Source organism: Sturnira hondurensis, unplaced genomic scaffold (assembly GCF_014824575.4).
Source record: "Sturnira hondurensis isolate 20B ecotype Veracruz unplaced genomic scaffold, ASM1482457v3 Scaffold0016535, whole genome shotgun sequence".
NCBI lineage: Eukaryota > Metazoa > Chordata > Mammalia > Chiroptera > Phyllostomidae > Sturnira > Sturnira hondurensis.
In genome coordinates, this window is record NW_028089166.1 from 1 (window position 1) to 12,673 (window position 12,673).

Sequence of the window (12,673 nt, forward strand, 5' to 3'; positions counted from 1 at the left end):
TCTCGGTGAACTTAGCTGGTCTCGCCAGTGCCCTCCCAAGATCCAGAATGGCACTGCTCTCCCGTGCCCCGCTGAGAGCAGGTTTTTCCCCAGGCTTCCCAGCTCTGGCCTGGTGTGAGGGCACACACTCCCAGCCAGGCTTTCCTGGTCTCGCAGGCTTTGGCTTGGACCTTTTCCAGTGCTGTGGCTGCACACACAGGGCAACTCACAATTCTTCCAAGCCGGCAGCCACAGCCTGACTCCCGATGCTTCTCAGTCCGAGCCCAGCTGGGTAGGGATGGAGCTGGCAACTGGCGCTCTTCCATGGGCCCTGCCAGCAGCCTGCAGCTCCTCGAGGCTGTGTGAGCCCCCGCTGGAGTCCCCCGCTATCGGAAATGCGCACTACTGGGAATGTGCGCCACTGGGAATGCATGCCACTGGGAATGCACGGGACTCCCAGACCTCCAAGTTGGTAACCACATCGGACTCCCAGTGCTTCTCAGTCTGCGCCCAGCTGGGTAGGGAGGGAGCTGGTGACTGGTGCTCTTCCAGGGGCACTGCCAGTATCCTGAAACTCCCCGAGACTGTGGGAGCACCGGCTCAGGCTACTGGGAATGCTGGGGCCCCTCAGTTCCCCAAACTGGCAACCACAGCCTGACTCCACCACGGGTTATCAGAGCTCTCTGATTTGCTTCCCAATGCCCACTCCTCTCTCTGCCACTACAGGCAGACCAATCTCTCCTGGTGTTTTCCAATCTGTGCCCTGCTGGTTAGAGGCAGTGCCGGTGACTGGTTCTCTCCCAGGGTTGTTGCCTGCCCTTGGCTCTCAGAGATCAAGGTGGCCCAGCCAGGGCCCTGGCATGGCCTGGCGGAGGGCCTGCAGCCTCTGCACTGCTCCCTCGTACCTTGTTGATCTGCGGTCGTCTCCTCTCCTCAACCTCTGGTCATTCAGTGTCCGCTATACTCTCTGGGGTCCTGCCGTCCCATATGCTGGGTCCCTGTTGGGTGTTCACTGTGCTCCTCGGCAGAGCAGCCCGGTTTTTCTCCGGTGCATGAAGGGAAGAGAAATCCTTTGTCCTACTCCGCCGCCATCTTCTTCCCTCTTGTTAGTTGTTTTTTAAAATATTACTTTTAAACTCAATGTACCAACTTTTGTTCCTTTTCTCTCCCAAACTAAACAATGACAATTTTAACTGTCACAATCACTTTAATAAGATATTAGATCTAACTTTAATGGATGCTTATTATGTGCCAAGTGTTATGACAAGTAGCAGGTACATAACCACTCCTAACCCTCTGACAACTCTGAGATAAGCCTTCAAGGAAAACTGGAAAGTAACCAGGTTCCATTGGTTGTCGATCATCAAACAGTGGCTTTACCACTGAAAGCTAAACTAATCATTGGTGAAGTCTCAAAGTTGAATTAGTAAGATGATTTTCATAGAAGGTCCCAGATTTATAGCTTTTGTTGCATTATGCACGAGGTGCAGACCTCTGGTTCTCCCATAAATGTTGGTCTGTCTTCTTTGCAGACCTACAGGGGGAGTACCTTTCTGAGGGTCCTTGTATCTAAGGACTGAGCTAACCCACGGGAAGGGCTGTGCACATCTCCCAGACCCTTCCCTGAAACCTCCCCACGTGCTTCCCCAAGCTCTTCTCCTCCACAGGCCTCACATAGACAGTGACCGGGCACAGGCAAGGGGACCAGAGAAGGACAGAGCCCGTGGGAGAGTTACTCTGGCTACCCGCCAGGTCTCTTCATTTCTGCCCTTACAAAAAGAACACATTAGAGATTTACTTTATATGTTATGACTCATTTATTTTATAAACCTATGCAGCTTTTATTCTTGTTACTAGCAGTAAGTAAACAATAAATTAATTAATTTAAAAAAGTAGGATTGTTCTGGCCGGCTCACTGATTTAAGGCAGTTTTCCTACAAGCAGGGAAAAAACTGCCTAACTCTCCTCTCTGGGTTTCATCCAGTGTGGCTTTCAGAGAAACCCTCCGCACCAGAAACGAGCGAGTGTCTTTACGAAGCAGTCTACCATTTCCTTAGCCTCGATTCTTGCCCTTGTAATATTTGTTTTGGAGTTGTAGCTCAGTCATATTTTACATCTCTTCTCAATAGCAGTATTATTTCTTCCATTTCTCAGATGAGAAGAGTGGGTTAGTTTTCTGTCAGTGCTGTGAAGAAGAAAAACATTGCCACACACTAAGTGGCTGAAAACAGCAGAAAAGTATAATCAGTCTTCCAGGACTGTGGGTCGTAAGCCCCACATGGATCTCCTCAGGCTAAATAAAGGAATCTATAGGCCTACTTTCCTTCCCAAAGGCTCGGAGAGAATATGGTTCCTTTCTTTTTCTAGCTTCCAGAGGCTGCTTGTGCCCCTTGCCTCCCAGTCTCTTCCTCCATTTCAAAGCCAGTAGGACCCTTGAAGTCCTTTGTACACAGCATCACTCAGCCTCTCTTCTGCCTACCTCTTCCACTTTTAGGGAAATTTGTGATTGCATTGGGCCCCCACTGATCATCCAAGATAAGCTTCCCATTTTGAGGTTAGCTGATTAGCAGACTGAATTTTATCTGCAAATTTAATCCCCATTGGCCATACAGCCTAACAGGTTATAGGTTCCGAGGACCGGCACGTGGGCATCTTTGGGTGGGGTGGGGGGGAATGGTTATTCTGCAGACCACAGAGACCGAGGCTTACAGATGTTACATGGGTACTAGCAGTGTTTAGATTCATTCCGTGACTATATTTACGTCTTTGCCACCTATCCTAACACTCCTCACTGAGATCAAATTCATTCTTCTTTCTCCCAGAGCTAAGATAAATCTTTTATTTTTGGCAAAGTCTTCTTCATTTTAAAAGAATTTGAAAATTTATTACAGTCTTCTGTGTGACTATGCTATCTTGGTGACCCAGATTTGATTAGGACACAAATACTGTCAACCTCATATCTGCAGGCTTTCAGGACAGTTGACATTTTCGACACCTCTTTCTTGTAGTAAAATAAAAGCCTTCATCCTAGTGGAGACACTTGTGTTCGTATGATATAAATAGAAAATACGCGCCTGTGTTCACCCTGCCACAGATCCACTCTCTGTTCTTGTCTGTCACAAATTGATTGCACAAGAGATTGGCCCCTGTAAGACCAGATATCCCAGGATACCTGGCTCCTAAATGGGTTCAACCCGTGGGCAACAAGCATGGGAAGGGAAAGAGCTCAGAGTATTTCTCTCCTGCACCCTCTCTGCTTTGGCACTATATTTACATAGAGCTCCCTCCCCATTTCTCCTCCTCCACCACTTCCCCTGGTCTACAGCCCCAGCTCCTGCTGAGCCTCGGTGTCACTATTCCTCCTCTTCTCCCTTCGGGAGTAAGGATGGTAATAGTTCCCCTTGATTCTGGTCTCTGGAGCTTCACCATCTTTTGTTGGTTCCCTTCATTTTCCCATACTTCAGTGAGCAATTTTCCAACTAACCTCTTCATTTGAAATGAATCCTGTTTTCTGCTGGACCTCTGGCAACAATATCCCTAAGCAAATTATTTAAAAATGGCATTATTATCTTTTTTATGGTAAAACAAACAGATCTTCAGCCCAATGGAGCTAAAAGATCTGCATGTATGATTACAAAAAGTGCCATGAGGAAAGGAATGGAGGAAGCCAGCAGGGTCTTCCCACACTCTCTCTCTCTCTCTCTGTGTTAGCTCTCACCCTCATATTGTGCAGTTTCTTCATAAAGATCAGAATGACCAATTCAGTCATTCGCTCATTTATTATTCCATATTTGTTTGGAATAAAGTAGTGGTTTTATTGCACTCATTTGCAAAAGAAACGGTGTTGGAGCTTATAGCTAAATGGGGCAAGGGAGTGGAGGGAGACCATTTTCAAATAATCACATGAATATCAAATTACAATCTACTGACCTATTATTTAAAAGAGAGGAACTGTGAGCATCGAAGTAGGGGGACCAACGGACTTTGGAGGGGGTCAATGAAAGCTTTCTCCTAAAGTGATGTATGGGCTGAGGTTTGAAGGAAGGAGGTGGTAACTGTGGGTGGAACTGGGGCCAGGGAAAGCATGTAGTGTGGTTGTACAAAAGTCTCAAGCGAAGGAGAAAATGTACAAACACTTTGAGCAGACAAACTGAACAGTTTTGAGAAATCTAGAAACTAGTGAAACTGGACTGTAGAGAGGAAGGAGAGTGGGGAAAGAGTATATGAGGATCCAGTCAGAGGCCACACTGCTCAGGATTTTGTATCCATGAGTGAAGACGAGGTTTTTGTTTCTGAGTAATTACTCTGGCTGCCATAGAGGATGATTGGCAAGAAAGCAACAAGAGAGGACGCTGGCAGGATGGAACATTTTTCATCCAGTCAAGTGATGATAGTAGCTTGAAGTGGGGTAGATATAGTAGAGATGGAGAAAAGGGAACAAGTTTGAGAGATGTTTAAAACCAGCAGGAATTTGTGAAAAATAGGACATGAAAATAAGAGAGAAGGAAGGATCAGGAATGGATCTTCAACTTCCAGTTTGTGCAACTGAATGAGACCTTTAATGAGACAGGGACCATTGAACAAAGTCCAGGCTTATGGAGGATGTACGTTTAATTTTTTTTTTTCTGAAAAGGAAACAAAATGTTAATTTAATGCTATTCAGGCCTAATGCCTTCATTAAAATATTAAAGTCTTTAAGGGTATACACCTACACACACACACACACACACACACACACAGAGCGCTCCCTTCTCCCACTGTCCCAACTCCGGGTACCGTAAATCAGGAAAAGAATACAGGTCCGTTTTTCAGGTCGATGGCACTGTGGGCTGTGTTGCCTGTCCAGGCAGGTTCTCCAATTAATCCAAAGTCATGTGGCACCTGCCACTGGCAAGAGTTCTTTGTACCAAGTTCCAGTCAAAGTCTCTCCTGCTTTCCAGGCCACTCGGCCAAAGGGAGCACCCCAAAGCCTTGTGGGACTCTTCTACCAAAGCTACGGGAGTCCGCACTCCACCAAAAGCATGCGTCTTTCTTCTTCACCTGGCTGCAGGGATCTCCATTCTGGCAAAGCTGCGTGGTCTTCCCTTTCACCTGGCCAAGAGGGGGTTTGCACTCTGCTGAAACCACGTGGCTCTCTCTCCTAATGGCTACAGGGGTCTACATCTTTCCAAAATAGCATGGCTCTCCCCCTCACCTAGTCAAGAGGGAGTCCTCAGTCTGCTAAAGCCACATGGCTCTCTCGCAGGCACTCTCTCAGAGGATCAGCCCCCAGTTCCATCCTGGGTAGAAGCCACTTGCTTCTCCCTGGCCCAAAACTTGGCCACAGCTATTTAACATATCTATGAAACCAGTTAAAAGTTATAGATATGTTAAATGACCATTCCAGAGGTCAGCTGCAAAACTGTTGCTATGCAAAACAGCTCTCAATGGCCCTGCTCCATTCATCCCTTCCCCCAACTGACACCTGGGTGGGGTGAGGACATCTTAATAATATTCCCTCCAATATTCCTATACACTTTGCGTTCTGGACACCATTCCAAATCTTTTCTGGGCCCCTCCCTTGGCTGCACCCTGTATCAATCCCTCCTTTCAGATTTACACCCACTTTATAATCATATAAAGGAAAATGGATGACGGTCTCATCTTCTTGTAACTGCTTCTGGCTGGACATGGACATTGTCCTACCTACCCCTGGGTCAGGGGTGCCCTGAAAGGGGGGTGGTGCAGCACAGAGGGAGTCCTTCCTCTGAGGGGAAGGACCTTACAGGATCCTGGTCAGGTGGTTGTCACCAGGAAGTCGTAGGCTTGGTGTCCAAAGGCTGGCATTACTGGATCGTTGGCATTCTGGTCAGGTCATATTCTGGAGGGTACAGATTAGGCAAGAAATTGGAAGCACAATTAAATCATAACCATTAAATAACAAAGGCAGGGACTTTAGTAAAGAATGGCTTATCTGGAGGAAGGTGTACAAGGCATGCTACACCTATCCAAGACTCTTGTGGCCCACTATACTTCACTCGGGCTGAGGGGAATACATTAGGATTTCCCTCCTTTCAGATTTCTGGGCCCTTTTTGTACAAGTTATTGAAACAGAAAAGGGAAAATCAGTTCTAAAGTGAAGCTCACAGACCGCCCCAGCCCTTCACCAACCCAAGTATTTAGTTCAGCCAAACCATTGAGTCTCAGGGGGGCGATGACAAAGATGGGCTCCTTAAATGAGGCCTATATTGCAACCAATCACTCATAGGCATAGGCAGGTCATAGGCATATGCCCTATAAAAACAAAGAACACACAGGTTAATTCAATTCACACAACAATCCCAAAACCAGTCTCTGTGCCTTTGAGACTGTCTTTTGGGAAGACATTATATTTCAAGGTCCTTCCTGAAATGACATTTAACAGTGGCAATTGGACAGATCCTTTGCACCTGTAGATTGTATATCTTCGGTGACATCACAAACCTGGTTTCAACTCTTTAATGAAAAACTTTCAAGACATTTAGCTGTGCCATTCTGATGTCCAATACCGAGCACTGTGATTTTCCTTGAGCTACAATTTTTCTCCTTAAGATCACCCTCACTGTTATTACAGGGACTACTTTGGGTCCCGCTTTTGATTTTGCCTGTTCGTTTGCATAAACACACCAAGAGCAGCCTGGATCACTTATGATCCTTAAGTCTACTTTGCTGGAACTCACACAGGGAACCTTCAGATTGACTTCTCAGTCTTCCCCTCAGGGCACAGAAGCAGAGCCACACACCTGCCATCTGGCTTCGCCTATACTAGTCGTTTCACTCAAATCCTTGAGCCTCCATTGTGCCTACAGGTTCCTTTTAGCCATCTTTCAGGAAGGCAACCTTCGTTCCTTCCCCGGAAAGACTGGCATGAACCCCACAATCAACCAAAGTACCAGGCTTTTCTCGTGGGCTTTTGCTAGCTTCGCAAGTCAATCCCAGTTCCTCAGGGCCTTCTGGTGACAACCAGAACCCCTACTTGCCTCCTTCAGGCATGACATTCCAGTCAAAGTACTGGTTAACAAAACCACTATTAATGACTGGTCTTATTGGTTTTATGCAAAGAAACTTTACATCATCATTCATTCCTTCATAGTGCCAAATTCTGGAGGGATCAGGTAGGGAGAAAAATATAAAGCATAATGGAAAAACCGTTTCCTTATTCACTTTCTTACAGAGTATGAAATTTCAACCTTTTCTAGAATCCTCAACCTCCTTTTTAGAGCAAATGCAGAGCAAAATTTGAAACAGAGTTCTGAAACAATATACAGGTAGAGGCATTCTCTTGCACCAATTTGTCCACTGGTGCCTCACAGAGACATGCTCCTTCAGGCCCAGTCTCTTGGCAGAGACATGCTGCTTTGCCTCAGGCTGATCCACTTATCAGCCCCAAATGACCCTTCCTGGGTTCTGAGTGGCAGAGGCACTCTCCCCAACTGGCTACAGGTGACCTTTCCTAGGTCTTCAGGTACAGAGGGTTTCTGATCAGAAACAGGACCAATGGCAAAGACTTGCTCTCTTCTGATCCAGTTTCATGGCAGAGACATGCTGCTTTGCCTCAGGCTGAAACACTTATCAGCTCTAAATGACCCTTCCTGGATCCTGGGTGGCAAAAGCATTCTCCCCAACTGGCTACAGGTGACCTTCACTAGGTCTTCAATACAGGTTTCTGATCAGAAACAGAACACATGTGAGAAATTTGCACTTTTCCCACAAAACCAGAAAACAAGTAGTTGAGGCTTCCTTTACTCCAGGTTTAAAACTTTCACATTCTTTTATACATATTTCTACTCATGTAGATTTACCCAGCATTCTCTTTTAACCTTGGTTCCTTTCCCACATGAGAAGGACTGTACTTAAACTCAGTACTTAAACTCAGTATGTGGCAGCTAAAAGTCCCTAGCACTACAGGTTCCTTCCACTCAAAGTCCCTAGATTCACAGGGACATTTTGCACCTTTCTGAAGCTTAGACCTTGCAAACATCCTATAAATCAGATGGTCACTCTTGGACCTCAGTTCATGACCTTCAAAACCAGAGCCATTACTATCAGAACCAGTCACACAGAGAACCTGACTGCTGCAGTGCCCACACAGCAGCAGCATACAAGCCCATAATCTGAAGAGAAGCCTTAGCCTTTCCAAGATGGCGGAGCCCATGCACGTGGGATCATTCAACATGGCAGCACCCATGTATGTGGGGTCGTCCAAGATGGCGATGCCCACGCATGCTCTGTCCTCCATGGTGGGGCACTCACGTGGCTCATCCATTTTACCCAAAATGGCAGCACTCCAACTTTGGTTCTGCCCACCTGCAAAAGTCCCAGGACTCTGGTTTCAGGAGCCCCGGAAGCCCCCAGGACCCCTTCCACCCACAGGTGTGAGGGCACCACAAAGACGCCCTCCACCCATTGGGAGTGATGCACTGAAGCTGCCATCACCAATGCAGGTGGAGAGCAGGCTCCTCCCACCTGTGAAGGTGGGGGCCCTGCAGCTCCCTTTTCAGGAGCCAAGGAGGACCCTGGCAACCCCTGGTGCGGTGGGTGTGCAGAGCCCACCTGCAGAGGCTGCGAGTCTGTGGTGGAAGTCTTCTCCCATTTGCAGGGCAGGAGAAGCTGTAGTAGGCCTCACCTCCCCAGAAGTCAGGGTCACCACAGGAGTTCCCGCTCTCTGGGGTCTCTCATTCCCTGGGTTCAGAGCATTAATGAGGTTTCTTTCCTCATCATCTTTCTCCTCCTGTGATCTACTATCAGGGAGGGGTTCTGAGACCCCTTTCTCCTTCTGGACCACTACACACTTCTCTGTAGAACTACTCACACAGTTCCAACAGAGCAAACAAAGATTCAGAGCAAAAAGAATACAAAAAATATGGAATGCTTCACGAATTTGCGTGTCATCCTTGCGCAGGGGCCATGCTAATCTCTGTATCGTTCCAATTTTAGTATATGTGCTGCCGAAGCGAGCATGATGTATGTTTAATTTAAGACATGCTGCTTTGATGTGGCTTTTATTTTACTTATTTTTATTGTGATAAGAACATTTAACATGAAGTCTACCCTCTTAACAATTTTTAAAATATTTTATTTATTTATTTTTAGAAAAAGGGGAAGGAAGAAAGAGGGGGAGAGAAACATCATGTGTGGTTGCCTCTAGTATGCCCCCTGACTAGGGACCTGGCCTACAACCCAGCCATGTGCTCTGACTGGGAATCAAACCTGGGACCCTTTGGTTTGCAGGCCTATGCTCAATCCACTGAGTTATACCAGCCAGGGCTTTAACAAAATTTTAAGTGTGCAATATAGAATTATTAACACTACACTGTACAGAAAATAACAGTCCTATGGAATCATGGAATTGTTCCTTTGAAACAATCATATGAAATCATAAAAGACCACAAATAGCCAAAGTAATTCTGAGAAAAAAGAACAAAGTTGGGAGCATCACACTTCCTGATTTTAAGATACATTACAAAGCTACAGTGACTGAAAAAATATGATACTGTCATAAAAACAAACATACAGAGCAATGGAACAGAGTAGAGATCCCAGGTATAAACCCATGTATATTACATACAGTCAACTGATCTTGAACAAGGGAGTCAAGAATTCACAATGGGCTGGATGGCTTTGTTAGTTGGAGTGTCATCACTGCACCAAAAGGCTGCAAGTTTGATCTCTGGTCAGGGCACATATCTAGGTTATTAATTGGATCCCCAGTTGAGGCGCGTGGGGGAGGCCATCGATTGGTGTTTCTCTCTCCTCCCACTTCCTCTCTCTCTCAAATCAATAGACATATCTTCAGGTGAGGAGTAAAATAACAAAACACGATGGGAAAAAGACAGTTTCTTCAAAAAAAGTATTAGAAAAACTGAATATTTACATGCAGAAAAAATGGTATGACTTTTGGACTAGATACTTAACCAGAATTAAAAAGCAGAGGTGCAGAAAGCCCCTGACTCTTCAAAGAAGGATATGAGCGGGAGAACCATGCGGACCATTAGAGAGCAGATAGTTGCAGGCATCCTGAGTATCGAAGGAAGAGAATAGAATGAAGATAAAAGATGATGTTCAAGAAGTTAAGTGATTAGCAGAAGCAGGCACGATGATTAGTCCACTAGGTATTGGATAGAATATTACGGCCTTCCAGAAAATTTACTGAAGTTTTGAGGGTACCTTGACTTGTTGCTCCCCACTCCTTTACCTAAATTATAGCTATGTGACCCCTCCTAATAAAAAATAGCATGTTTTTCTTTTTCCATTCCTTACCTTGCTGAAAGAAAATAAGGAATAGAACCTTATTTTTGTCATATTCCAAAGAAAATAAAAATTTCCATTTTCTAGTGTTTAATTACTACCTGGTTAATAAAAATCTAAATTTGTATTTTAAACACATTGGTATAAAGTTTCCTTTGTAGTAGATCTTAACTTTGACCTGGACCTTGCAATATCTGCTGAACTAGTAGACTCTTGCCTTAAGAAAGTGAATATGCCCACATTTAAATTTTTGCCATAAATTCATGGAGCTCACGTAGCCCATGAAGTCCATCATCCAACCACAGATTCCCTACAGACAGGAGATTAAACCCTCCTGCTCTGAAGGAACACAGGAAGAGTGTTTGCTATTTTTATCTTAATTTTAGTGATATAACAGACTGCTTTGATTTTGGATGCATCAGGTATTTTTTGAGAACTTGAATTCCTGATATTTGACATATGTTTTGTTTTAGAACTCGTGGTTTTTAATGATTATATATTTTGATACCTTTCCTGACATTGAGCTTGTCCACAAATGACAAAATGAAAGATCAAAGAAGGTTCAAAGAAAAGCAAAGCAAACCTTGATAGTTTCAGAAGAACTATCTCTAGAGAGTAATTTTCAACCTGATAAATTTTCCCTTTGGCAACCAAATTATTTTTTCCTTATGCACAGACATATTTATTTGATTTTTCCTTATTATTTTCCCCTGGAGGAGTACACTGAAACTAAGCTGCATACAAAGTATGAGAAGTCTTTCCTAAACCTTTATCTAAAACATAACAGATTGTAAACACAGTCATTGAAGACATATAAAATTAATGTCTCTGCCTTCCTCATCATTTTTTAATAGCAACAATTCTTCCTTCTGACAGTCCCTTACTGAGACTGCAAAGTCACGTTTTTTTATCGTGGGCTTTAGTTTTTGGCATCCCATTTTTAGCAATTTGTTGAATGTGTGCATGTTGGCTCTCTAGTTGCAATGTTACTGTGGATGTAGATGAGTTTTTAAGAAAAAAAATGTGTGCAGTCAGAATTGCTCTATTCAGGGTCAGTCCTGTTCTGGCCACTGGTCCCGGGCCCCTGGCCCACTCCTGGCACACAGCAAGGCCTAGGTAAATCATTGCTGCCACTAACGAGGCCAAGGATGACTCAGTGATGGTGAAAAATATAACTCGTCATCAGCAGCATCCCTGCTCTCCAGCAGTTTGAAGGGCAGCTCTCTGAGAAGCATCAGGTTAGTGGGACTGGAGCGCTTTGTGAAAACATTTTCTTAGAGAAACAGCACTGTAATTGAGATAAAAATGAGGATGGAAATGAAGGCTCATTTCCAAGGCTCAACCTGTACAAAAAGGAGGGGAGAGTCCATTAGAGTTGGCATGCAGAGAACTCATAACAGCAAAGAACGTAGGACTCAAAGGGAGAAAAAGAAAACACACCTGAGTGCTGTGGTCTTGGCCACATGCAGATAATGTGCCAAATTTTAATTTTACTGCCTAAATACAATAACTCAAAAGGAGGGACAGGTAAAAAAAACGGTCAAATCTGCCCATTTTTTAAAGTTTTTCTTAATTATGTGTTTTTAGAACAATAGGAACATAAACAGCATTATTTCATTTTTCAAAAGCTTTAGATTTGTCATCAAGACAAGTGAAGTATTAAAGCAAATGTCTGTGGCAGGAATCACGTACATTTTCCTCTGTGGTGAGTCATGCGGGCTATGGCAAGGTGGTTCTGAGATCCTGAATACTGAGGAATTTTGAGAACAACACATAGTATATCCAAACGCAGACACACAAAGTCACTGAAAGCACACTGTGTTTAAGGTACAAGTGGTTGGGAGGAGGAGGAAGTGAAAGATACGTTCAGGGTGTACTGGATATTTTTTGTGAAGCTTAAGACAACAAAAATTTATTTTCTCACAGTTCTGGAGGCCAGAAGCTCAAAGTCAAGGTGTTGCCTAGATTGGGTGCTTCTTGGGGGCTCTGAGGGAGAATCTGTTTCATGCCTTTCTCATAGCTTCCAGCGATTCCTGGCAACCCTCGGCGTTTCTTGGCTTGTAGCTGCACAGTTCCCGTCTCTCCTCTGTAATCATATGGCTGCCATTCTTTTTCTCATCTGTGCGTACACATGGCATCTTTTTATTTATCTGTGTCTCTTCTCTTTTATAAGGACACCAGTTATACTGGATTACGTGTCCAAGCTACTCCAGCATGAATATTAACTAATTACAATTTCAGTGATTTTATCTCCAAATAAGGCCCCATTCTGAGATTTTGAAAAAGACATGAACCATAGGGAAATACTCTTCAACCCAAATACCCTTCTGGACTCTCGGTTTAAAATGGGCGGCGTTAGTGGATCTATATCTGTAAACACACTCACATGTTATCTATTGCCGGCCCGCGGTGAGTGAGGTGCTTCATT

At 44.6% G+C, this 12,673-nt stretch overlaps 1 non-coding gene across 1 annotated transcript; it reads right to left on the minus strand.

Annotated features, from left to right (window-relative positions):
* Window positions 1–8,854: 8,854 nt before the first annotated feature.
* Window positions 8,855–8,958, minus strand: LOC119001027 (U6 spliceosomal RNA). The gene has a single exon (XR_005069464.1). It is a non-coding gene; the product is annotated as a U6 spliceosomal RNA (small nuclear RNA).
* Window positions 8,959–12,673: the final 3,715 nt, after the last annotated feature.